The sequence below is a fragment of the Somniosus microcephalus genome, chromosome 24 (genome assembly GCF_052327205.1).
Source record: "Somniosus microcephalus isolate GS21.2 chromosome 24, FLI_Smic_1.0, whole genome shotgun sequence".
Classification (NCBI taxonomy): domain Eukaryota; kingdom Metazoa; phylum Chordata; class Chondrichthyes; order Squaliformes; family Somniosidae; genus Somniosus; species Somniosus microcephalus.
The window spans coordinates 33,895,446-33,921,660 of NC_141010.1; the positions used below are offsets into that span (position 1 = coordinate 33,895,446).

At 45.3% G+C, this 26,215-nt stretch overlaps 1 protein-coding gene across 2 annotated transcripts in view; it reads left to right on the forward strand.

Moving 5' to 3' along the window:
- LOC147101209 (inactive phospholipase C-like protein 2) overlaps positions 1-26,215 on the forward strand; it is a 221,781-nt gene that overhangs the window by 14,439 nt on the left and 181,127 nt on the right. The window lies entirely within an intron of this gene.

The window sequence follows — 26,215 nt, forward strand, 5'->3', positions numbered from 1 at the left end:
CCCAACTACTCTGACAAAGCCCGCCCCCTCTTGAAAGCATCCTCTTTTCCGCTCTCTGCTGAGGCCCACGCCGCCTTCGAAAGTATTAAGCAGGATATTGAGCGGGCCACGCTACAGGCAGTGGACGAGAACACTCCCTTTCAAGTGGAAAGTGATGCGTCTGACTTTGCCTTGGCGGCCACCCTCAACCAGGCGGGGCGGCCCGTAGCTTTCTTCTCGAGGACCCTCCAAGGGCCCGAGATCAGACACTCCTCCGTGGAAAAGAAGGCCCAAGCCATCGTGGAGGCAGTGCGCCACTACCTAGCCGGCAAACGCTTCACCCTACTTACCGACCAGCGGTCGGTAGCGTTTATGTTTAATAATAAACAGAAGGGAAAGATCAAAAATGATAAGATTCTCAGGTGGCGGATCGAGCTCTCCACCTTCGAGTATGACATCATTTACCGGCCCGGGGCCCTTAACGAATCCCCCGACGCCCTCTCACGAGGGATGTGTGCCAGCGCCACCGGGGATCGGCTACAGACCCTCCACAACGACCTCTGCCACCCAGGGGTCACACGGCTGTTCCACTTCATAAAGTCCCGCAACTTACCCTACTCAATTGAGGAAGTTCGGTCTCTGACCAGGAACTGCCGCACTTGCGCTGAGTGCAAGCCTCGGTTCTACCGCCCAGATAGAGCCCACTTAATCAAAGCTACACGGCCCTTCAAGCGGCTCAGCTTAGATTTCAAGGGCCCCCTCCCGTCGGTCGACCGCAATGTTTACTTCCTGAACATTGTGGACGAATACTCCCGTTTCCCATTCGTCTTCCCCTGCCCAGACATGACCAGCGCCACGGTCATTAAATGCCTCAACAGCCTGTTCTGCCTGTTCGGTATGCCGAGCTACATCCACACGGATAGGGGGGCGTCCTTCATGAGCGAAGAGCTACGCCAGTACATGCTGTCCAGAGGGATCGCCACGAGCTGTACCACCAGCTACAACCCCCAGGGTAACGGCCAGGTGGAGCGAGAGAACGGGACAGTATGGAAAGCAGTCACTCTAGCTCTAAGGACCAAGGGCCTCCCTATCTCCCGCTGGCAGGAAGTCCTCCCAGATGTGCTCCATTCGATACGGTCGCTATTGTGTACTGCCACTAATGCCACACCTCATGAACGAATGTTTGTTTTTCCCCGGAAATCCACCTCCGGCGTATCCATGCCGTCATGGCTTTCCACCCCAGGTCCGGTATTGGTACGAAGGCATGTGAGGGGCCACAAGACGGACCCTCTCGTGGAGTCAGTGCACCTACTCCACGCCAACCCCCAATACGCGTATGTCCGGCACGCCGACGGAAGGGAGGACACCGTGTCCATAAAAGACGTCGCCCCAGCCGGTAACGACAACAACCACGACAACAGCAGCAACAACGATCACAGCAACTCTTACCCACCCACTACTCTTTCATCACCCCCGGAAGAACATCGACCAACGGTACCCCCACCAACTACCCCTTCAACAACCCAGGAGGCCACCGGGGACACCCGCGGCACCACAACAGCCACGTCGGTCACAGAGGACTATCAAACCCCCGAACAGACTAAATCTATAGAAGGGGTGAATGTGATGAAATATGCCATTCATCACTCATCTGTATTCTCTGTGTGCCTGTGACTGTAGTTTAGTTTCAGTTTCATTTCCCTCACCTCAGTTCCGTTTCCTCACTTGTATTGTATTGTGTAGGGCTCCGCCCATACCTGGCCCCTATGTAAGCAGGCCCAGCGTGTCTCGCATCCAGTACAGCAGACATCTGGATGGGGAGACACTTCTCTACTGTGTTACCTTCTAAGTTAATAAAAGCCTTGCTTTGTTCCGCCAACATTGAGTCTCGGATTTATTGAGGCACATCAGTTATAAAGTGTCGCTACTATTAAATAAACACTGGGTTAATTCATATAAATGCCAATTAAGAGATTGTAGTCATCCTGGGTCTGGTATTTTTGGAGAGTTCCTTTCTGTTTCTTAATGGTTTTTCTTTGACATGCGGGTAAGTACATTAATTGACTATTATTGCCTGCTGATGAATGGTTGATTATAACCTGATCAGATAGTAGTGATTATAACAAAAGTATTTACCCTCGTGTGGATGTTCTGACTGTAAGTGCATGGACCAGTTGACTCACATAGTAACACCCACCATGAGTTAAAGAAATAGACACTCAAAATGGAATTGAACAGCCCAGGAACTTTATATATATTTTATTAAAAAAGAAACTGATAAATGCGGGCATTTTCAAGACTTGATTCGTATCTTGGACTGCAGATATTAATAAACTACTAGAGCTTTACTGTTGCAGATTGCCGCCTCCTGAAACTCTTGGTGCGGTTACAAGAATTACTTTGGGCTTGGTTTTTATTATTTTATTAGTTATCTGTTGTAGCTTTATTGCATATATTCCAATATCGACCCCTTTCTCTTCCCATTTAACCAATGAGTTTTATCAGTCTACAGCACAAGACTTGTTTTGTAGATGTCTGTGTGTGACCTCGTGGAAAGCACCAAAACTATAAACCTAGATGTTATGTAAAGGTTCACAGTTCAACGAACCAAAAAAATCTATACAGTTGCTTTGGGGATTCCCAGCAAAAACCAGTGCAGCGATAGCATGTAATTTTGTTACTGGGTGTTTTATTGCCTTAACAGCAGGTTTAAAAACTCTTAAGATGCCCTGGTCTGCATTTGTGATGTACACTATTTGATGAGGAATGATTTTTGTTGTCAGTATAATAAAATGGCACTTCCGTTTTCAAAAGTCAATTTTAATTTTGGAGTATTCTGACTGACTGAAAACTGCACTGTGTTATCAAAACTGATGGAGGATAAGTAACCTGCTACCTCTTGGAGCTGGGTTTAGAAACATAGAAAAAAAATAGGAGCAGGAGTAGGCCATTCAGCCCTTCGAGCCTGCTCCGCCATTCAATATGATCATGGCTGATCCTCTATCTCAATGCCATATTCCCGCTCTCTCCCCATACCACTTGATGCCTTGTGTCTAGAAATCTATCTATCTCCTTCTTAATTTCAGTGACTTGGCCTCTGCAGCCTTCTGTGGTAGAGAATTCCACAGGTTCACCACCCTCTGAGTGAAGACATTTCTCCTCATCTCAGTCCTAAATGTCATACCCCTTCTCCTGAGACTGTGACCCCTCGTTCTAGAACCCCCCAGCCAGGGGAAACATCCTCCCTGCATCCAGTCTGTCTCGCCCTGTCAGAATTTTATACGTTTCAAATGAGATCCCCTCCTCCTTCTTCTAAACTCTAGTGAATACAGGCCTAGTCGACCCAATCTCTCCTCATCAGTCCTGCCATCCCAGGAATCAGTCTGGTGAACCTTCGCTGCACTCCCTCTGACAAGTGGATTCAGTGCCCATGTACAAATTTTCCAGTGAAGTGGCTGTCCCTATGGGGAGATACTGACCATGAGTTCCAAAGCAGCTAGAAGAGGGTTCAGTTGATAAATGTTTCACGTGCGCTTCATTCACAAAATCCAACACCAATATGTCTTTGCCTATATCCTCATGTGACTTAAAAGGGTTTATGGAAAAACTGGTGGACCACATTAGTGTTTAACAGCGACCATTACAGTCATCAGGGTTCATTCAACTCTCAATGCACTTAGATTGATCGTCTGTGTATAAACCTTCAGAAAAGGGTTTCGACCCGAAAGGTTGACTCTCTTTCTCTCTCCACGGATGTTGCCTGGCCTGCTGAGTTTTTCCAGCATTTTTTGTTGTTGTTTCAGAAAACACTTGATTGATTATTAATACAGTCTGTAAGACCGAGTTGGGGCAATTTTCCCCATTGGCCCATCCATTGTAGCACCTGCCTGCTTTTCATTCCGTTGGGGCCAGTTTGGACATTCAGCAGCTGGCGCGCACTCGCTACTCACCAGTTGTTGCTGCGTTGAGGCCCGGGCCTCGTATTCAGGGATCTGCCGAGCTGCACATCTCAAACCAGTGCTCTAATGAAGCTCGCCGGTTGGAGGGGGTGGGAAACTGGCCGACTTCTACGAGGAGCCAGCCGACTATTCGGGTCTGGGCAATGGTTGGGGGTGCGAGGAGGAGGCAGACTGGAATGGGGACTGGGTTCTCAATAACATGGTAGCCCAGGGGTATCAAACTATTGGAATGCTGAGTTTCAAACCTTGGCTCAGTTGGCTAGCAACTTTTATCATCTGTGACTATCCTGACAATGCAGTGAGTGACTATCTTGACAAGGCAGTGAGTGAATGAGCTCACGAATATCCAAGTGATGAAATTGTTTTGATCGGAGTCGAACTTTACTATTCCAGTCATTCAATGTGTTTACGTTAGTACACATGGAAACCTACATTAGCCAGTTTAGGGAATTGACTTGGCTTCTAGAAATTAACCCATTAGTGTTTTTTTTGTACAATATTTTGTCTTTACCCTGTTTCGACCACAGTTCACATGCAGGATGTGTAAAGTGTTGAGCTTGTGTTAATAGTGGAAACGAAAAGCTGACTTTGCCTCTTCCTCCAAGATAGGAATTGTGACCAGCTGAGCCAAGCACAGGATTTCATTTGTTTGGACAGGAGATTGCTTTCATTTCTCTTCTTTCAATAGTGATTTAGGAAGGAAATGAAAATTGATTGATTTTTTCTTTCTGTTTTTCATCATAGGTGAGAATAGAATTGCTTTTGGATTATTATATTGCCCCATATGTTGCCCTTTTGGTGAACCTCGGGTTGCCACCTGTTCCTTGTTTATATGCTAGTCCTTGGCGATGTTCTGTGGAAGCACGGTTTCAGCTTTCGCAGGTATGCTGCCTGTGTCCAGCGTTACCTCGCCACCTCTCCTCAGTCCCACAGCTGCTGTCTTCTCCTTCGAATACTTGTCCCACATTAAGACCTGGATGAGCCAAAACGTCCTCCTGCTTAAAGTTAGCAAAACTGAAGCTGCTCATTTTGCATCCAGCAAACACCTCTATACCTGCAGGCTTGACGGCATCTCCCTCTCTGGCTGCCACCTTGGACTTAGTCCAGAGGTGTGGCGCCCTGGGGGTATTGCTCAACCCTGATCTCGGCTTCTGATCTGTCATCAGGGCTGTTTCCTTTCACCTCTGCTACCCCTCCATCACCGACAACCCAATCCATGCTTTATCACTTTGCAGCTGGCTCTCCTTCCCAGGCTCCCTGCTTCTGCCATTTGTAAACTACAAGTCATCGAGAATGCCGCAGCCAGTGTCCTCACCTGTTCTAAACCCTACATCTCCATCACCCCTGTCTTTTCCAAGTCCCGCTGGCTTCCTGTGTCCCAGACAATCCACTTTAAGGTTCTCATAATTCTCTTCAAATCCCTCCAAGGCCTCGCCCCTGTCCCCGTGCTCACCCTCTGGTCCAGTCTGCTTCTCATCCTCACTCCCTGTGTTGCACCATTGGTAGCCGCTCCTGCAGCAACCTTGCCCCCATCTTCAAATACTTTCTCCCTCATCAACTCCTCTTTGCCACCTCCATCCCTGTCTTCAAAAACCTCCTATAACCTTTTGTTCAACCAGGCTTTTTTCACTTCTTGATCCTTTCCCCACCCCCTCCCGATTTCAGTGTCCACACGCTGTCCAGTTCAGTGTCCGCACGTGCTCCATTGCTCTGTAAAGAGCAGTGAGACGTCTTTGTATTTAAAAGCACTGGAGACATATAAGTTGTTGTTGTGGACCAAGGTCCTGTCTGATTGGTCTGTGTGGGATGGTTGAACTCAACTGAGCTATTGCTCCTCTGCATTTTTTTATATGATCAAATGTAGCATATCTATTCAGGATGGGCAGTTCACTTGCATTTATATAGTGCCTTTCACATCCTCATGGCACCCCAAAGTACTTTGCACTTCAAAAGTAATTAATTGACTGTAGCTACTCTTGTTTTGTAGGCTAATGAGCTAATTGAGCAGTTAATCTGTTTGAGATGTTGGTTGAGGGATAAATGTTGGCCAGGACACCAGAAGAACTCTCCTGTTCTTATTTGAATAATGCTTGTGGTTCTTTATCATCCACCTGAACAGGCAGACAGGGCTTTGGTTTAACGTCTCATCTGAAAGACAGCAACTCCGACACTGCAGTACTGCACTGAAGTGCCAAGATTATGTGCTGAAGTTCAGGAGTGGGATTTGAACTGACCTCCTTTTGACTTCAAGGCAAGAGTGCTATCACTGAGTGAAGACTGGCACAGCCTCACTGCACCCTATTTCAACATTTTCTCCAGCCATACATCCCTAAATGCACCCTTAATTCCTCCAGCACAGGATTGCTGAATGTTCCCCACAAACCTTCACTTTCAGCCAGTACACTCTTGCCACCTGGAACTCGCTCGCTCGCTCTCTCTCTCTCTCTCTCTCTCTCTCTCAAGACCACTGCTTTGCTTCCAGCCTTCAAAGGCCTCATCAAAACCTTGCTCTTTGACCGTGCCTACTTTCTCTAAATTATCCCGCTTGGTGTCTACCGTGCCATGTTAAATGCTCTAAAGCTGTTTTCTCTCGCATGAGGAGTGCTATGTAAATGCAAGCTCTTGCTGTAGTCTGTTGGCCATTCTAGGATTGACCAATCTTGCTGGAGTAGATACAAGGCACATAGCAGAGAAGACGAGGTAAAACCAGTAATAGTCAGATGATGGTGAGCTTGAATTTTAAGTCTTTTAATTGTAGGAGGAGAGGAAGGCCGAGAGGGATAAAGATTTCCATTTTGCGTAGAAGACAGTAAAATGCTGGTTTGACGAAGGCCTCTTTCAGAAGCCGACTGACCTGTGTATTTCCAACTTTTTCTATTTTTATTTCAGATTTTCAACGTTTTCTGGTTTTCTTTTAATTGCCACAGCTTTGAGGTCCTGTAAAAGAATGAGTTTGAGTAGGAGTTGGTGTGCAATGGGTCTTCATTACAACACAATGGGAATGCAGGAAGGAAGAAGAGTAGGCGGGATGGCAAACTTGGAGTTTAGGACGAACGAAAGAGGAGAGTTTAAAAGAACAATGACCAGAATAGTATCAATAAAATGGTGAAAGGTGAGCAAAGTAGTGAAGGAAAAGAGCTTTTGCTTGGATCCGTGGCCGCGAGTGACTGGCCTGACATTGCTCACTTTCTATTTAGGAATACTGTGAGCGAGTAGGCCTCCATCAGTCTGAACTAGATTCAAGCTCAGGTTCCACAGGTGGAAGGAAAGTGTTGAAAATGGCTCTGCCACCACACTGTTTGGTGAACAATATCAACCAAAAGAGTGTCACAGTATTTATTTTTAAAGAAAAGTAATGATGAACAAATGACAAGATTTAACAATGCATCCAGCTATAGATCTGTGATTTATTCATTGTACGACGTGAGGAATAATTAATAGGAAATGCTGTGCTTATCTCCAAATTAATTTATGTCCATAAAACCAGTCACAATGCAAATTAAGAAAAAAGAATATTACCATGGGAACTGATGTGGCACAGAGAGAGGTTTGGAAAACAGGAGAGATTATTCAATGGAATAACAATGAGTAACATCAACACGGCAATATATAGAAGAAAGCTCATGTAAATGATTAGAAGTCTGATGCTGCTGGCCAGTGATTAAAGCTGGGCATCTTGTGATATTATGTCTACTTCCAGGGGACTGGAGATTATCCGTGGTGAACACTGTAAGGAAGACTTAATATAAAGAAGATAATGCACAAAGGTTCAGTGATTGAATCCCAATCTTCTTCACTCTGGAAGTACCTCAGATGATTCGTATATCCCATTACTAGACCAAAAAAATCCCCCTGTGTTTGCTGTAAGTAGTCAATGAATTTCCCTTAAACAAAAGCAAAATACTGTGGATGCTGGAAATCTGAAATAAAAACAGAAAATGCTGAAATACTCCAGGTCAGGCAGCATCTGTGGAGAGAGAAAGTGAGTTAACATTTCAGGTCAATGGCCCAGTTTTGATAGGTTATTGGCCTGAAACATTAACTCTGTTTCTCTCTTTCTCCACAGATGCTGCCTGATCCGCTGTGTGTTTCCAACATTTTCTCTTTTTATTTAATGAATTTCCCTTGTTCACAGTTAATGGTTCTACTTTCATAGCAGAGAGTTTTGTTCGGTTTTAACGAGAATAATTTGGTGTTCATGCTTAACTTGGCTCCACAACTGGTGTGATCTCATTCTCTGAGGAGCTACATGAATCTTACTGATACACGATGGAGTTGTGTAGACGAGTACCACACTAGAATGATCTCCGTGTATATACAATATTTTTAGTGGCGCTTCCATAGTGTTGCTCAGATTAAGTTGGATGTCATTCACTTTTTCAATAACAGGAACATTGTACCATATACAACGTGATGCATTATTCTGCTGCTAATTCTGTTTAAGTTGGCTTGTCCCATCAGACCACAAAGTCAATTATTGTAAATAAGCACAAATTGAGGTGAACCAGAGTTTAATTATTTGAGAGGGAATTGTGTAGAAAATGCTTGTAAGTTTTAGGTTCCATATAAGAAGCACTGAGTATTCTGTGACTGGCTTTCTATTATTTTAGTATTTTCCAGATATCATTAAATATTAATGTAACCATCAGTATATTAAACTTAACATTTCCTCCTGATTGCAAGTTTTTTTTTGGGAACACCAGATCTACTGTGGTGCTGCTCACAGTCAGCTAGTGGCCACCTTTTACTTATAAGGACAGGAGCATTATACCGTTGTAATGCATAATGTAATACTCTGCTGCTAACGTGCAGCCCTGTGGAACTTAGTGTATCCCTTTTAAGGCCACAAGGTGTATTTGATGTGCCTTTCTTGGTCAATTGGGAGATTATTGTTCTTCGCTGGATTGCCTAGTCAATCGGAGGGCAGACTGTCTTTTATTTTATGTGATTCATGAAGTCATGACGGTATTTCCAGTCGCTAGGGAGGTTTTTGTCTACATAGCACATTTAAAAAATATATTTGTTCTTGGGATGTGGGCATTGCTGGCAAGGCCAGCATTTATTGCCCATCGAGAAGGTGGTGGTGAGCCGCTTTCTTGAACTGCTGCAGTCCGTGTGGTGAAGGGAGGGAGTTCCAGGATTTTGATCCATCAACAATGAAGGAACAGCGATACACTTCCCAGTCAGGATGGTGTGTGACTTGGAGGGGCACTTGGAGGTGGTGGTGATCCCATACACCTGCTGCCCTTGTCCTTCTAGGTAGTAGAAGTTTCAGGTTTGGGAGGTGCTGCTGAAGAAATGACTGGCCTTCTCTCTCATCATATATCTCATTTTATTTTCAAGTAGGACATGGAAATTAGCATGTCTGACAGTTAGTGTGACACATGCAACTCCGAACTTGCGTTATACCTAATTTTATTACATCCTGAAGATGTTGACTCCCCTGACACGTGCCCTGCCCCCCCCCCCCCCCTTGCTGCTTCATAGTATTGTTAGTCTAGGCCAGTGCAATTTTCAGAGCTGGTGAACTGCTGCTTGTGGGAAATCAATCAGGTCACTGGGTGTAATAAAATCCCATCACTGGTCCATAGTGTCAATTATATTTCCTCCTCTAGACTTTGATCCTATCCCCCATCCACATAGATTTAGATCATACAAGTTTAATATCGTAACATGTTAGCTACGAGCGTGGATTTTCTATTATGCTTCTCTTTTCCCCCTTCACAAACTAAATCATTTGCGTCATACTATCCAAACGTATCAAATCCCTCTGGAGTCATTTAATTTCTAGGTGGTGGGGGGAGGGTTAAATTAAAACATTTGCAATTTCTACTTTCTGCTTCGCATATGACAGAGAATCAGACTGGCCAGCATTTCATACCCTTTCCCTTCGCTTCTCACTTCACATAGTGAGTGATGTATTTAACTACCTGTACAGATATATAAACACAGAATGGAAAGGTCTGTTTAGTGCTAAGTGACCTCTTGAATACGCGTCATTCTGTCTATTATGGTACCTTGGAAGCTGAGGACCGTAGCACAGCGAGTGTTGCAAGACTTCATTCAGGAGAGAAGGAACAAAGTGCCAGAGGGTACCAACACTGTTTCTCCCTAAATACTGTGCACCGTTCTTCTTTACACAAACATTTGGAGGGTGTGTGCAAGAAAACTTTCAATCCAGTTTACTGAAAAATATGTTTTGGGGGGGAAAATATGTTTTGAATTAGATTCCTTGCCCTATATTTGTAACTGTTTTTGTCCTTTGATATGAACAGAAGCTGTCCTTTGGAATTACCTGATATCAGCGACGGTGGAGGGGGGGGGGGGGGGGTGAGGGGGGGGAACAATTGTCATCACCATCCTTGGGTTGTGATGGAGGCTGGTGAATCATTCAGGACAGTACCGTTAATTACATCAGTGATTACTGCTGGAAACCGCACATGAATGAATGTTAAATGAAGGCAGGATTAGGATTGGCTGAGATACCCCCACCCCCGCACGATTGAATAGCTGGCTGCCAATGACTACTTTGGTGAGGCATTGCCTTTGCCTGGGAATCTCTATACCAGCATAAGTTAGTGCTTTTGAAAGGGTGCGAAGGAAGATGTAGTGTCCTATAATATGTCAATAATTAGTTTCACGATCTCTTTCTCTCTCTCTCATCTACAAATATAAAGCCTGATCACTCGGGGCGGGGGAGGGGGTATCACCCTCCCAATGCAATTGTTTCTGAAAATGTTTCAATTCCACGGGTACTAATCTGAAAATGAAACTGCGCGCTGATCTCCACCCTTTGTCCGAGTTCTTAGCTCTGAGCTTGGCATTGAGCGGAAAACAGCAATCCATCTTTAACTGTGTAAATTGCACAATTGATGTCCTTGATCCCTATGTAAAAATAAACTTGGAAATCTTTTATGGGACCATGTCTGGAATTCATTCCTGCTGAGGGTCATGTAGTGCTACAGCAGTTACACACTTAACAGGAACTGACTGGAGTTCGAAGGTTGACAGGATGTGTAGACAGATGTGCTTTACATCAAAAGTGTTGTATGTTGTCATGTCTGATTTGTGCTGTATATCTCAACAATGGAAGTCTGCTAGAACAATAGTTGATCCTTGACCTGGAGTTATTACAGTAAGTCTGCATCCTGCACCATGTATCCCGATTTTTGTTCACTTTTTGCTTCCGACACCAACTGAACTGAAAAGTAAAACCTACCTTCGCTGTTCTTTCAAGATCTGTCCATATTCCTTTCCAAGGTCTTTTTTCTGTTTTGCACACACAACTCCCTACCACTTCCGCACATCTGTATTCCTTTTGGACAACCCTAAGTAGTAATTATAGCTGAAGTATAAAATGTGACTGTGTGTGTGGTCAGTTAGATAGGTCACCAGCACCAAGGTAAACATTGCTGGAAAATATCCGATTGAATTAGACGTCGCATTTTTTTTACATGATAGATGGGCAGAGCTCATGGTTTACAAATCCTTGAGGATCTTGGCTTGACAATCCATGTATTAAAGTACAGACGAGAGTAGCCATTGCGTGCCTGGGAAGAGGTACACTGGGCGAGGACTGGAGACCGTCGGAGCCACTTTATAATAAAGAATGCAACCTGAGGCCAAGTGTGCCGGTTTTTTGTGTTTTCTAAAGCCTTGAACAATAAAGTACTACAATACTGAAGATTCTGCGTCGCAAACTACAAATGTTACATGCTCGTTAAATAGTATTGAGAGAATGCCCGTGCACAGTCTGCAAAAGTTTGAAACTGTGAATTTAACGATTTGGAGAATATTGGGTGGTTAGTGGACATGATTACACGAAAATTACCTCGCAGAGTGGATCAAATGTGATTATAGACCATGTGAGCGAGGCTTGAGTGTTTACTGTCTGAACCCTGTGATGGGGTTATTTTCGCTCATCCAGTGTTTATTATATGTCACTTTGATGAAATCAGTTTTCACATTGATGTGAAAATGTGTCGGGTAACCCCAGTGCAATGTCGTCCAAGTCTAATTTAATCAAACAACGTGAGGCCCCCACAAGGAGATAGTTTCACATCACTTTTTGGTTTTGCGTGGCTGAGGCATAACTGGTGCAACGTGTGAAGTTTCACAATCATAGAATGGTTACAGCACAGAAGGAGGCCATTCGGCCTGTCGAGCCCGTGCTGACACTCTGCAAGAGCACTTCAGCTAGTCCCACTTCCCCGCCCTTTCCCCTAGCCCTGAAAATTTTCTTCCTTCACTTACTTATCCAATTCCCTTTTGAAAGCCATGATTGAATCTGCCTCCATCACCTTCTCAGGCAGTGTATTCCAGATCCTAACCACTCGCTGCGTTTAAAAAAAAAAAGTTTCCCCTCATGTTGCCTTTGGTTCTTCTGCCAATCACTTTTTAATCTGTGTCCTCTGGTTCTTGACCCTTCCACCAAAGGGAACAGTTTCTCTCTCTCTACTCTGTCTGGACCCCTCATGATTTTGAACACCTCTATCAAATCTCCTCTCAACCTTCTCTGCTCTAAGGAGAACAACCCCAGCTTCTCCAGTCTATCCACGTAATTGAAGTCTCTCATCCCTGGAACCATTTTTGTAAATCTTTTCTGCACCCTCTCTAAGGTCTTCACATCCTTCCTAAAGTGCGGTGCCCAGAATTGGACACACTACTCCAGTTGAGGTCGGACCAGTGTTTTATAAAGGTTCATCATAACTTCCTTACTTTTGTACTCTATGCCTCTATTTATGAAGCCCAGGATCCCATAAGCCTTTTTAACCGCTTTCTCAACCTGCCCTGCCACCTTCAACGATTTGTGCACACATACCCCTGGGTCTCTCTGTTCAGGATTGTACCCTTTAGTTTATATTGCCTCTCCTCGTTCTTTCTACCAAAGTTTATCACTACACACTTTTCTGCGTTAAATTTAATTTGCCACGTGTCCACCCATTCCACCAGCCTGTCTATGTCCTCTTGAAGTCTATCACGATCCTCCTCACTGTTCACCGACCCCTGGGGAACACCACTGTATACCTTCCTCCAGTCCAAAAAACAACCGTTCACCACTGCTCTCTGTTTCCTGTCACTTAACCAATTTTGTATCCATGCTGCCACTGTCCCTTTTATTCCATGGGCTTCAACTTTGCTAGCAAACCTATTATGTGGCATTTTATCAAACTCCTTTTGGAAAATGGTATGCTGGCCTTCATTACAAGAGGATTTGAGTACAGGAGTAAAGAAATCTTACTCCAATTATATAGGGCTTTGGTGAGACCGCACCTGGAGTACTGTGTACAATTTTGGTCTCCTTACCTAAGGAAGGATATACTTGCCATAGAGGGAGTGCAATGAAGGTTCACGAGATTGATTCCTGGGATGGCGGGACTGTCATATGAGAAGAGATTGAGTAAACTAGGCCTGTATTCTCTTGAATTCAGAAGAATGAGAGGGGATCTCATTGAAGCATACAAAATTATTACAGGGCTTGATTGGGTGGATGCTGGGAGAATGTTTCCCTTGGCTGAGGAGTCTAGAACCAGGGGCCACAGCCTCAGGATAAAGGGTAGGCCATTCAGGACTGAGATGAGAAGACATTTCTTCACACAAAGGGTGGTGAATCTTTGGAATTCTCTACCCCAGAGGGCTGTGGAGGCTCAGTCATTGGGTATATTCAAAACAGAAGTCGATAGATTTCTGACTAGTAAGGGCATCAAGGGATATGGCGACTGGGCTGGTGAATGCAGTTGAGGCAGAAGATCAGCCATGATCTCGTTGAATGGTGGAGCAGGCTCGAAGGGCCAGTTGGCCTACAGCTGCTCCTATTTCTTATGTTCTTAAACCATGTAGACCACATCAACCGCATTGCCCTCATTAACCCTCTGTTACCTCATCAAAAAAACTCCATCAAGTTAGTTAAACACGATTTGCCTTTCACAAATCCAACTGACTTTCCTTAGTTAATCCACACTTGTCCAAGTGACTCTTAATTTTGTCCCGGATTGTTTCTGAAAGCTCCCCCACTACCAAGGTTAAACTGACTGACCTGTAGTTGCTGGGTTTATCCTTGCGCCCTTTTTTGAACAAGGGTGTAACATTTGTAGTTCTCTGGCAACACAACCATATCTAAGGAGGATTGGCAGATTATGGCCAGTAGCTCCACAATTTCAAGCTTTTACTTCCCTCCGCATCTTAGGATGCATCCCATCTGGTATTGCTGTTCCTTAATTGTTGCTGAGTCAAAATCCTGGTACTGTGGGAGTACCTTCACCACAAGGACTGCAGCAGTTCAAGAAGGTGGCTCACCACTACCTTCTCAAGGTCAATTAGGGATCACCAGTAATAAATACTGGTGATGCCCACATCCCAGGAACAAATAAAAAAAACTGTCACAATGTTTAAGTGATATATAGAGCAATGAAAAGAAAATATATTATGTGTATCATATTGGAACTTACAATAAACCATGCTCCTACAATGAGTCATACTCAACACCTCCTGTTCCAGGAGACTACATGGCTGCGGGAGGGGCGGGGGTAGGAAGAAGTGTTTAGTCATGATGGTCAGGCTGTCATGGTGTGGGGCCGGCTTGCTGGACCAGCTGATCTTTTCCTGCCTGTCAATTCCGTATTTTCAAAATAATGACCATAAAAACACGCACTATCTTTCAAATGGTAATGATATAAAAGGAAGAGTATTCCATTGTGGTACATCATTGAGTTGGTTAGATAAGTGAGTAGATCTGGTAATCCTTGATATGTTGTGTATTTCTTCTGAACCAAATACCACCAATCAATAATAATCCTCAAATGTGTTTGGTAAATTTGGGCTGGGCGTAGCCTTGGTATCCATATGTTAATAAGGTTATCAAGCAGATAAATTTCTTAGTTTCTGATCAAATGTTGCAGGAGTTGCACTTTAGACAGGAGGCTGTGTTAATGCATGGAACATCGTGAACCATTGTATTCCTTTCTAGCAAGGTTGTGCGGCGTAGTTCAGCAGCTTCTGCCCTATCCAAAGAAAATTGAAAGGGGGACACATTGAGCCGAGTTATAAATCTTTTATCCAAAATATCCCAGTTGGGGATGTAGGTGATTTGGAACATTGGTTGCAATCTATGATTGTGGAAAATGTTTTAAAAACTCTCTCTCAATTGACCTTCCAGTTAATATGTTTGTTGTATGCAAATGAGTCCATCTTACATGATTATAGTGTATGCCATCAGCTGCCTAGGCCCTAAGCTCTGGAATTCCCTCCCTAAACCTCTTGACTCGCCACCTCTCTCCTTTGTAAGATGCTCCTTTAAAACCTACCTCTTTGACCAAGCTTATGGTCACCTGTCACATCTCCTTAGGTGGCTCCGTTTCAAATGTTGTTTGATAACGCTCCTGTGAAGTGCCTTGGGATGTTTCACTAAGTTATAGACGCTATATAAATGCACGCTGTTGTTGTAAAAACAGTGTTCTGTCTGTGACAAACCTACCCTGGTTCATGGAAGTTGGGGTATTTTGCTAGATGTTTCACTATGTATATAAATTTCACTAACTGGCATTATTAAGCTTCAATGACTTGCAAACATCCCATAAATTGGAATACAAGCAGTTGATGGCAACATTTTATAAGTTGAGCAGTTTGTTGCTTTTCACTTCATTTAAAATGGAATTGGAGTATAAATGCTACGGGTCTGATATTTGGTACATATCATTGCCGCGAACTTGTGGATTGGACAGTGACTGCATTTCCTTTTAGTCGCCCCATTTAGGGTTTGAGGTTTTCTTTAAAAATGGATGCCCCTGGCACCACACCAAAAGCTTTGTTGCTAAGAAACAATTTTCTGGACATTTGCAGGAGAATATGCTGTTTGCGTCCTTCTGCCGTCGACTCGTACTCTTGTTCCCCAGGTTGTGGCTCTGTGATTAGTTGGGGTTGGAGGTGAGGGAGCGGCAGAGGTCCCAGTGCACAAACTGGATCCTTCTCAAATTGACTTGCAGTGTGAAAACCGGGCTATTGCCCTAACTGATGGTGGGGTGGGGGGGGGGGGGAAGAGGAGGTGGTGAGGAAGACATTGGGGTCGATTTTAAGTGTGCCGTGGAGTCGGGATTAGAGGCGTGCGGGGGTTTAAATTCCCGAAATCGGGGGTCCTGACACCATCCCGCCCAAAACCCGCCTCCATGTAAGTTTCAAAAGAGGCGGGTACCCGCCCCGCACTGGAACCCGCCGACCCGAGGCGGGAAGGGATTAGTGCCAATTAACTGCCTGTTAACAGGCAGCTTTTAGCTTAATCCCTATTTTGAAGGTTGTCGTGTGGGATTCCCGACGGCTCCAAACCACGCCAAGTTAGTCGTTGGGTTGAAGGACTTGGAGGGGTCGACATGTCAGTGTTCAGGTGAGTGATGGGTGCATGAGTGCAAAGGTAAGTGTGTTTGGTGTATCTGAAGTGTGTAAAGAAGTTTAAATTACCTGTACTTACCTTTACAGCCTTCCTTCCTCTAGGTTTCGGGAGTCCATCATTCAGCCGGCACAGAAAGCTGAATGGCTGCGATCTGTCAAAAGTGACAGCCTGCAGCTTTCAGTGCTGGTGAGATTTCTAACTGAGTCTGCGTAGAAGGACTCATGTTAGAAGTCAGACTGTCAGTGTTTGACAGCTTCAAACAGCTGTGAAACACTGATATTTCATCTGTCAAAACGTCTTGACAGATGAAATTTCAGTCTGACGTCACCTGTTGCCGGGTGGCCCTTAATTGGCCTGCTGAGCCCGCTGGGCGGGCTCAACAAGGTCAATCAAGTTAAAATCGCGTGGATTGGCCGCAACTTTCGGGGTTGTAGTCCCGCCTGCTTCCCGACTTCTGAATGAAAATCACCCCCATTGTGTGGAGTCAATACAAAAGAGTGCAATTTTGATCCTTTTTATGTCACACGCCATTACCTGATTTGAGAGCACACACAAGGCAATCAATGACGTACTTCTACCAATGCTTCTCCTGAACTGGCTGCGAGGAGCTGCATGAGTGTCCTTTGGGGCGATTGAAACTCTGGTTGTTTAGTTTTCTGGTGGCGAGTTTTAAAATGTCATTTCTGAGCGCTCAACCACATTAGTGATGCAACAGAAAGGCTGCTTTGAGTCACTTGTGAGCTCTGATATGTTTAGTAATGTTCCATTTAAACTGTTTGAGTATTAACTCAAGTTTACAAGCCAGCCCTTGCATCAAACCAATCTTCTCAACACTGCAAACAGCTTTTTTTGTTAATTTAAATGAGTGCAGCACACTCCTGAGTAACTGAACTCCACTGCTGCTGAAATCACACACCACATTCCACCATATCTGCCACATTGTTGGAACTGCGGCTCTACCATGGGGCTATTTACCTGGCTGCGTTAACACAACTGCAAAATGGGATGGCTCCCATTTATGAGTGGGGCGTGATTAATGTACACACTGATGAGGACTTAATGGGTGTATTTGTATTTTGGTGTATATTTAAGCTAGCAATTCCAGGTTCAACGTTACTATATTTAGTGAAACTTGACAAGGGTCAACATGAAATCCTAATATCTCAAACAGTTAAAGACCAGAAAGCAAAACCTGGCAGAAATCTGAAACAAAATCAAAAAGTGCTGGAAACACTCAGCAGGTCAGACAGCATCTGTGGAGAGGAGTTAATATTTCAGATGTGAACCCTTCACCAGAACTGACTAAGGGTTCACACCTGAGACATTGGGCAGGAGTTTAACTTGGAGGTGGGTAGGGAGCGGCGGGACAGGGTGGAGTGGGGGGTGGTTGTATGATGGTGGGGCTGGACTGCAATCGGGAAACGCGGGAGAACTGGTTTCCCTCAGGCCTTGGCAAATTTAATGGCAGCCAGCCAGATTGAGAGGCTGGCTGGCTGTTGGGCGGGTAGGCCTGTGGCACCAAGCTGCAGTCGGAGAGCAGAGAGGAGAGATCTGAGGGAGTTGGAAGGCTGGGATTGGAGGGGGTCAGCGAGCTGGCGGGGATTGGAGGAGGCCGGGATCGGGGGGTGGTGGTCAGAAGGCTAGGATTCCGGGGGGAGGGGGGGCGTTGGTTTGGGAGGCCGGGATTGGAGGGGGTTGGATAGCTGGAGTGGGGAGCAGGTATCATGGGCCAGGGGCTGGGGATTGGAAGGCTAGAAGGTGGGGGATCGGAAGGCCGGGGGGTGGAGATCAGAGGCCCATGGGGGAGGTCGGGGTAGGGGGTCTGATCGTGGGGGGTGGGCGAGGCAGGGACGCTGGATCCAGCAGGTAAGTGGAAAGGTGCTTAACTCTGGATCCAGCAGTCCTCGTCATCCTTTAGCTGCCAGGTTTTCTGAGGCCTGGGAAACCCGACGCCCACAGTTAGATTTAAAATGGAGCTTCAAAATGAGGCGTACAGCCTTATTATAATGTTCAAAGTGCCAACCTGCATCCTTGAAGTGGGTTGGCTGCCCACCTCCATTAAAACTGGAAGTGGGCGGGTTGGGGGTCGGGATTCAAATTTCTAACACATTACCTGCCCATTTTTTGGGTTTAAAATTTCCCCCATTAACTTACCTATTTTCTGTAGTGCTCTGACCAATTAAAACAATTGGAGAAGGTTTTATGTTTGGACGTGAATCTTGTGTTTGAATATTCTGCTTGGATCTTTCGCTCCCATTTTATACAATAGGAATGAGCTGGGCATGATTGCTACATCAGAAGTCTATATACCTGTTTCTGTGGAAATTCATTGGATGACGATAGAAGCAATTTGTAAAGCAGTTTCAGAGCTACCCAAGAGCCTAGTAACAGTTATTGCTAATATTTGGCTGTTGGCATGGGTAAAACCACTTCTGTGATAGGAGTGCTTCATATTGCGATTGGGTATAGTGAAAGCATTCCACTTCTTGCATTGACCTCCTCCGTCAGATCAGCAGAAAAGATTTGGCCGTGGAATGCAATAATTCGAGTACACATCACTGTGGCTGAGGGAAAAAATAACACAGTATATTTTAATTATGTATGCATATGTAATACTCACTGGATTATACCTGTTCATTTTTAATTGTTATTTATGATATAATATGAGAATGTAGAGTTTTGCACAGTGTGATTTTTGTCCACAACACAAATGATTGACCTGCCACTCCCTGGAACAACCAGTTACCTTACAAGCTAGTATGTCATTTTTGGCATAGTGACAAATAGTGATTACTTTTGAATTGCAGCATTTTAAAAGTGTAATTACTGTTGTTGCAGCTTAAAAAATGTTTTAATGTACTTTGAAAGGATCACGTGATGGTTGAGAAATGTATGTACTTGGTGTTCAACAGCAACGATAGATAAAACAGGACAGACTTTTGTCTTCACAGCCTGGGCGGTAATCTGGCGGAGCGGGCCATCCAGCTTTTACAGAACCCATCCATTTTTTCATTCCATGATTTAAGTGAAGAAAAAAATCTACCTCAAATCTTCAAAATAAAGAAATGTCCTGGGTTCGATTACCGGTCAGCATACTGCTTGGAGATCGGGCGGGAAAGTAGAGTTGAGGTCGAAGATCAGCCATGATCGTATTGAATGGCGGAGCAGGCTCGAGGGGCTGTATTTGTTAATGGGATGTAGGTGTTGTTGGCAAGGCCAGCATTTCTTGCCCATCCCTAATTGCCCTTGAGAAGGTGGTGGTGAGCTGCTGCCTTGAACCGCTGCAGTCCGTGTGGTGAAGGTACTCCCACAGTGCTCATAAGGCAAGAGTTCCAGGATTTTGACACCGCAACGATGAAGGATCGGCGATATACTTTAAGCCAGGATGGTGTGTGACTTGGAGGGGAACTTGGAGGTGATGTTCTTGTGTTCTAAGGCACTTCAGAGGCATAAGGGGAAAAAAATGGATACTTAGTTGAAGAATATGTTCTAGGAGGGGTGACCTAAAAGCTTAGTCTAAGGAGGTGGGTTTTAAGGAGGGTTGTAAAATAGGAGAGGGAGGTGGAGGGGTTTAGGGAGGGAATTCCAGAGTGTGGGGCCTAAGTGACTAAAGGCATGGCACCCATAATGGGGCAAAGGGAATGCGAGGGTTGTCTTCACAGCTCTGACTGCGATCAGGACCATGATTGCAACGTTCATTGAGAACAAAACTAACCAGCAATGGTTTACTCGGAGATAAAATACAGAATGACATTGGCTCATATAACAAGCAACCTTGAATGCCAAGTAGCGTGAGTAGCCTGAATGCTGTGGTTTAATTTTCCATCGGCCACTGCTGTTACTTCATACATTTTGGGTTCTAAAAGGTTTGGTTGTAAAGTATAAAATGTATTTTCCACTTAATGTTTACACTACTTGATGCAGAGGCAGGTAGAAATGGAGATTAATGCATGCTGGGGTAAAGTGGTTTTACAGACCTATACCAACCACAAGGTTTATTTTTGTACTGTGGCGTGATGGTGGGAGATGGGGTGAAAGGCAGAGAATCTTGAAGCTGATTTTTGAACAGCTGGGACACAACCTGGTGTTAAAGAGGAAAATGGGGAGAAACCATCCCTAAATGGAGAGCAATAGGATGGCGAAGAGGTGAGATGTGGAAGAATAAAGACTGCAAGGTCTGTGAGGTGATGGCACTGGCATTGTTCTTTAGTAGTCTGAGGGCCTTCAAGTTGGCACAATGAAAATAATTCCTGCAGATAAATAATAAAGCCATCAGTTCCGAGCACAAATCCATCCAATTAATGCCCCACCAGTCTACTCTCAATCATCAGCAAAGTGATGGAAGGTGTCGTCGACAGTGCTATCAAGCGGCACTTGCTCACCGATGCCAAGACCACTCGGATCCCGACCTCATTACAGTCTTGGTCCAAACGTGGTCTTGGTCCAGCCATTCCTTCATCGTCGCTGGGTCAAAATCCTGGCACTCCCTCCCTAACAGCACTGCGGGAGTACCTTCACCACACGGACTGCAGCGGTCGAAGAAGGTGGCTCACCACCACCTTCTCGAGGGCATTGGGGATGGGCAATAAATGCTGGTCTTGCCAGCAACGCCCACATCCTGTGAATGAATAAAAAAAAGTTTAAAAAAAAGAACCAATGGTGCAGTCAGAACCATTTAAATGAGTCCATGCTGCTCATAATACATATTGATGGTCACTGTGAGAACTTTGTACATGGAATGTATATAATAACAAAGTGCATGGTCGAAGAGGACATTCTACACGAAGATCTATAGAGACCTGGCAGAAAACGTTCAATATTGAGAAGTCTTTGTAATTTGTGCATTGGGCCGCCCACACACAGCACCAAAGTCAATTGTAATTAGGACAGATATCTTTAAATTGCCCCTGATGGCTACTGAAGGCACAGATTTGGAGAAATGTCTGTTATTAAGAATGCAGCAGAGTGCAGGTTGAACCTACATTTCACTGCCATTGAGCATCCTTAATTTTCTCCTCCTTATCTCCCTTACTTTCTCTTGATGGTGCAGTCTGATGCAGGGGTGCGGTTCCCTAGGCCCTGGCTGTCCTCTAGTACATTGTCAAGGTGGCCATTATTCACTTCTGAGTCTTAATTCTACCAAAATTGGGGTCAGAGAGGAAGGGGAAAGGAATCACGGCCGAGCCTGATTCCACACGTGGACACTCTCTATAACCGGATTATTGCCTCAGGCCTGAGAACCAAGACTAATATTTCCCTCCCATCGCTATTTAGTTTCTTTTCCTTGCCTAGCGCAGGGACAAGCAAAAAGCAGACCAGCTGCAGCCTTTCCACAGGAACATGGCGCTAAGCTTTTTGCATGTTTGAAGGTGGGGGGCATAAGCATCGCTCCACCCTCCTGCTGAGGCTACTTCCATATTCTACAAAGTATTTCCATATGTAAACATGACTGTCCTGCCCGTGTAACCAAGGAGCCCGGAGACTACGAATTACATTTCAGGGGGTGTGCAAACCGTTTGTGAATTTAGATGACTCAAATCTGAAAAATGAGAGACAAAGCAAACTCTATTCTTGCATGTTTTGTTGCCTCTGGTGCTTTTTTATTTTTTGTTTTGAGTGTTCAAAATAATTAAAAGAACTGGCGGCTTTTCTCTCGTGGGAGAATCGACATCAAGGGGACACGTGCTGGAATTCCCTCGGGGCTTCTCTGCAATAACAACTACAACTTGCGTTTATATAGCGTCTTATCCCTCAACCAATGTCATTAAAAAGAATCTCTGGCCTGGTGCAATAATCCTGTTCTAAAATGTGCGAGAAGGTTATAGATGCAGAATCAATTGGTATATTTTTTTAAATGGCATAGATACTTACTTGGAAAGTAAGGATATTAAGGGATGTGGAGAAAGGACAGGGAACAGGGTTGTTACCATGGCTAACACAGTGACCGAGCAGGCTTGATGAGCCGAATGGCCTACTCCTGTTCCTATGGCGGGGGGGTTTTTAACCTCAAAACAGGTAGGTTGGGGTCGGGTGGGAAGTTAAATTTTTTTTTAAATGGAATCCCAACCCCAGCCCGCCTCTAACCCACCCTCGGAGATAGGACGGGGGGCGGGCAGCCAACCATTTAAATAGTATAATGAGGCTGGCGTGCCCCAAGGTCATGCACCGTTTCAGTTTTAACTCTGGGCGGGTGGGTTTTCCTGGCCTCGGGGAACCCGTCGGCTAAAGGGAGGCGAGGACTGCTAGATCCAGAAGGTAAGTGCCTTTCCATTTACCTGCTGGATGCGGTGTTCCTGCCTCACCCACCCCCCACGATCGAACACCGCACCGCCCCCTTCCTTCTCCCCAACCCTTCCAATCTCCCAGCATCTCCAGAGGCCACTGACCTCCCTCTCCGTACCCACCACCCCTCCCCCCAAGGCCTCCGATCGCCTTCCCGGACTTCCCCCGCACACCAGCCCCTGATTTCCTTCCAGGCCTCCCCCCTCCAACCCCGATCCTCCTCTGGCCCCCTGACCACACCCCCAGATCCCACCCAATTCACAATTCGCAATTCAAATCGCTTTATTGGCATGATAAGTTACATCTTATGTTGCCAAAGCATCAAAATACATTTATGGTTTAGCACATAAGCGCAGTTCTATTCATACCCTCCCTCCTCTCTGCGGTCTAGTGCCGCAGGCCTACCCGTGCGACAGCCTGCCTGGCTGCCTGTCCACCTGGCTGGCTGCGGGCGGGACACAGAGATTGAAGATGCTAATCAGGCCCTGCCATTAAATTTGGCAGAGGACCGCTTTCCAGCAGCCCCACCCCCCAAAGCACCTGGTTCCCTCCCTGCCTCCAAATTTAAATTCCGGCCATATGAGTCTCTAATTTGCACAAGATATGTACAGGTCAATATAATTAAAGTCCTCAATCCAAATTGGAGAAATTCTCATTTTATACATATTTATATATTAATTAAGATTATTTATGCATTTCAAAATTGTTTCAATCACTAACTAAGTGGTATTAGTGTTGGAAACCATGGGGATGCTTGAGTGAGGGGCAGAGACCATACGTGAGGGGATCCATCACTTTGAGCAGCGCCTCGGCACATTTAAGGAGGCAAAATGACACCTGGTGAGTTTGGAAACACAATCATTGCCAATGTGGTGACATGAAGAGGGAAAATCCAAAAGGCCAGTCAGCCCCTGCCACTTTTGCGCACCTTGAGGTGTTGGTTTTAGAGTGGAAATGATGATGGTCTATAGTCAGCCCATCTCTTGGTTTCAAATGCTTCAGACCTGGGCAACTATTCAAAGGGGTGTGGGTGAAAGGAATAAATCAAAATAAAATATACAGTTGTGGCAGAACCACTGAATGACTCTGGCTAACTGTATATAATTCTCTTTAACGATGTTCTAACACCAGCCTAAACCTGTACCATTGTGTTAGGCATTACTGTGTTTTGTATATAGAGTTTGCATGTACGGGGCGTGGCCCCTTTAAGAGCGCGGGAAAACGCAGGCAAACGCGATGACATCACGTCGCAAACCACGGGGCTGCCCAGGCAGTCCTCGTGGCATCTCCGTTGAGTAAAGACCTGTTTAATTGTTCTCTTGTGTCGATCTCCGTTATTCGTAGGAATTCGTTAATTCCTACACAGTAATGCTTTTGATATTTTACATGACTGCTTCATAATGTATTTCTAATCTGTGTTTTGCAATATATTTCCTGCTGAGAGCTTGGCAATGTCACGGCCTGTATTTCATGTTCCCTATCGAGGCTTAGAAACATGTTTAAACCTGTGATGTCCTCCCCATTGCACCTTTTTTATATTGAAATCTTTAATAAGAGACTTTTAAAACAGCAGCCCCCTGTTTTAATATCTCTGGTGCTTTTCTCCCCAAACATACAGATACAATGGGGGTGATTTTCATTCAGAAGTCGGGAAGGAGGCGGGATTACAACTTTCGGGGTTGTAGTCCCGCCTCCATCGAGATGCGGCCAATCCACACGATTTTAACTTGATTGACCTTGTTGAGCCCGCCCAGCAGACTCAGGCCAATTAAGGGCCACCCGGCAACAGGTGACAATGTCACAGACTGAAATTTCATCTGTCAAGAGGTTTTGACAGATGAAATATCAGTGTTTCACAGCTGTTTGAAGCTGTCAAACACTGACAGTCTTACTTCTAACCGGAGTCCTTCTACACAGACTCAATTAGAAATCTCTCCTGCACAGAAAGCTGCAGGATGTCACTTTCTACAGATCGCAGCCATTTTGCTTTCTGTGCCGGTGAGATGAGGGAAGGAAGGCTGAAAAGGTAAGAAAATGTATGTAAAACTTATTTAATCACTTTAGACACACCAAACACACTTACCTTTGCACTCATGCACACATCACTCACCTGAACACCGACATCTCGACCCCTTCAACCCGACGGCTTGACGACTCCAACTTGGCGTGGTTTGGAGCAGTCGGGATTCCCACAGTTCAAGCTTAAAAATAGGGATTAGGCTAAAAAATGCCTGTTAACAGGCAGTTAATTGGCACTAATCCCTTCCCGCCTCGGGGGGGCGGGTACCCGCCTCCTTTGAAATTGGCATGGAGGCAGGTTGGGGGCGGCATGGGGTCGGGACCCCCGATTTCGGGAATTTAACCCCCCCGCACCCTTCCAATCCCAACTCCATGGCTCAATGAAAATCGAGGCCAATGTGTGTTGGTAAGGATTTACTTTACACACTGCACCATTGCCTACATTGTGTTTGATGTGATCCTGACAAGCAGAGTACAATAGTGGTTGGGCTGTGAACAACCCTAGTAACTTTTTCTGGTGCCCAATGCGTTTGCCGTGGGTGGGGGTTGGTGCTACAGCGGGGCAGAGGTTCCCTATACAGGGAACATGAAAAACAGACTGTGACATTGCCAAACTCTCAGCAGGAAATAGTTAGAAGGTTGTGGGTTCAAGTCCCGCTCCAGAACCTTGAGCACAAAAATCTAGGCCGACACTCCCAGTGCAGTACTGAGGGGAGTGCCGCACTGTCGGAGGTGCCGTCTTTCAGATGAGACGTTAAACCGAGGCCCAGTCTGCGCACTCGGGTGGACGTAAAAGATCCCTATTTCGAAATAGAGCAGGGGAATTCTCCCTGATGTCCTGGCCAATATTTATCCCTTAATCAACATCACTAAAACAGATTATCTGGTCATTATCGCATTGCTGTTTGTGGGAGTTTTCTGTGCGCACATTGGCTGCCACGTTTCCTGCATTACAACTTCAAAATACTTCATTGATTGTAAGGCTCTTTGGGACGTCCTGAGATTGTGAAAGGCGCTATATAAATGCAAGTCTTTTTTTCTATTCATCACTGACATTGGACCTTCTCTGAACTTCCCTTCCTTTTGCTCCACTATTGGTAGCAGAGCCTTCAGCCACTTTGGCCTTACTGTTGGGAACTCGCTCCTAAACCTCCCCCCTCACCTGTCTATCTCTACCTTTTTTAAAAACCTTCTGAAAGCCCAACTATTTGACCAAGCTTTGTCACTTCCTAATTTCTCCCTTTCTGGCTTGGCATCCATTTCTTTAAGCCTATTTGTGAAGTACCTTCGACGTTTCTTTCCTTAAAAGCACCATGTAAATGCAAGACATTGTTTAGTTTGCCTCGCTGCCTGCAGTGCCATTGTTTGATGTCTTTCAGATGGGCTGGGTATAATCCTCGGGGAATGTATGTGGTGTGCTCTACTGCTTTTGATCATTAAAAAAAATTCATTCCTGGGATGTGGGCATCACTGGCAAGGCCAGCATTTATTGCCCATCCCTAATTGCCCTTAAGAAGGTGCTGGTGAGCCACCACCTTAAACCGCTGCAGTCCATGTGGTGAAGGTACTCCCACAGTGCTGTTAGGGAGGGAGT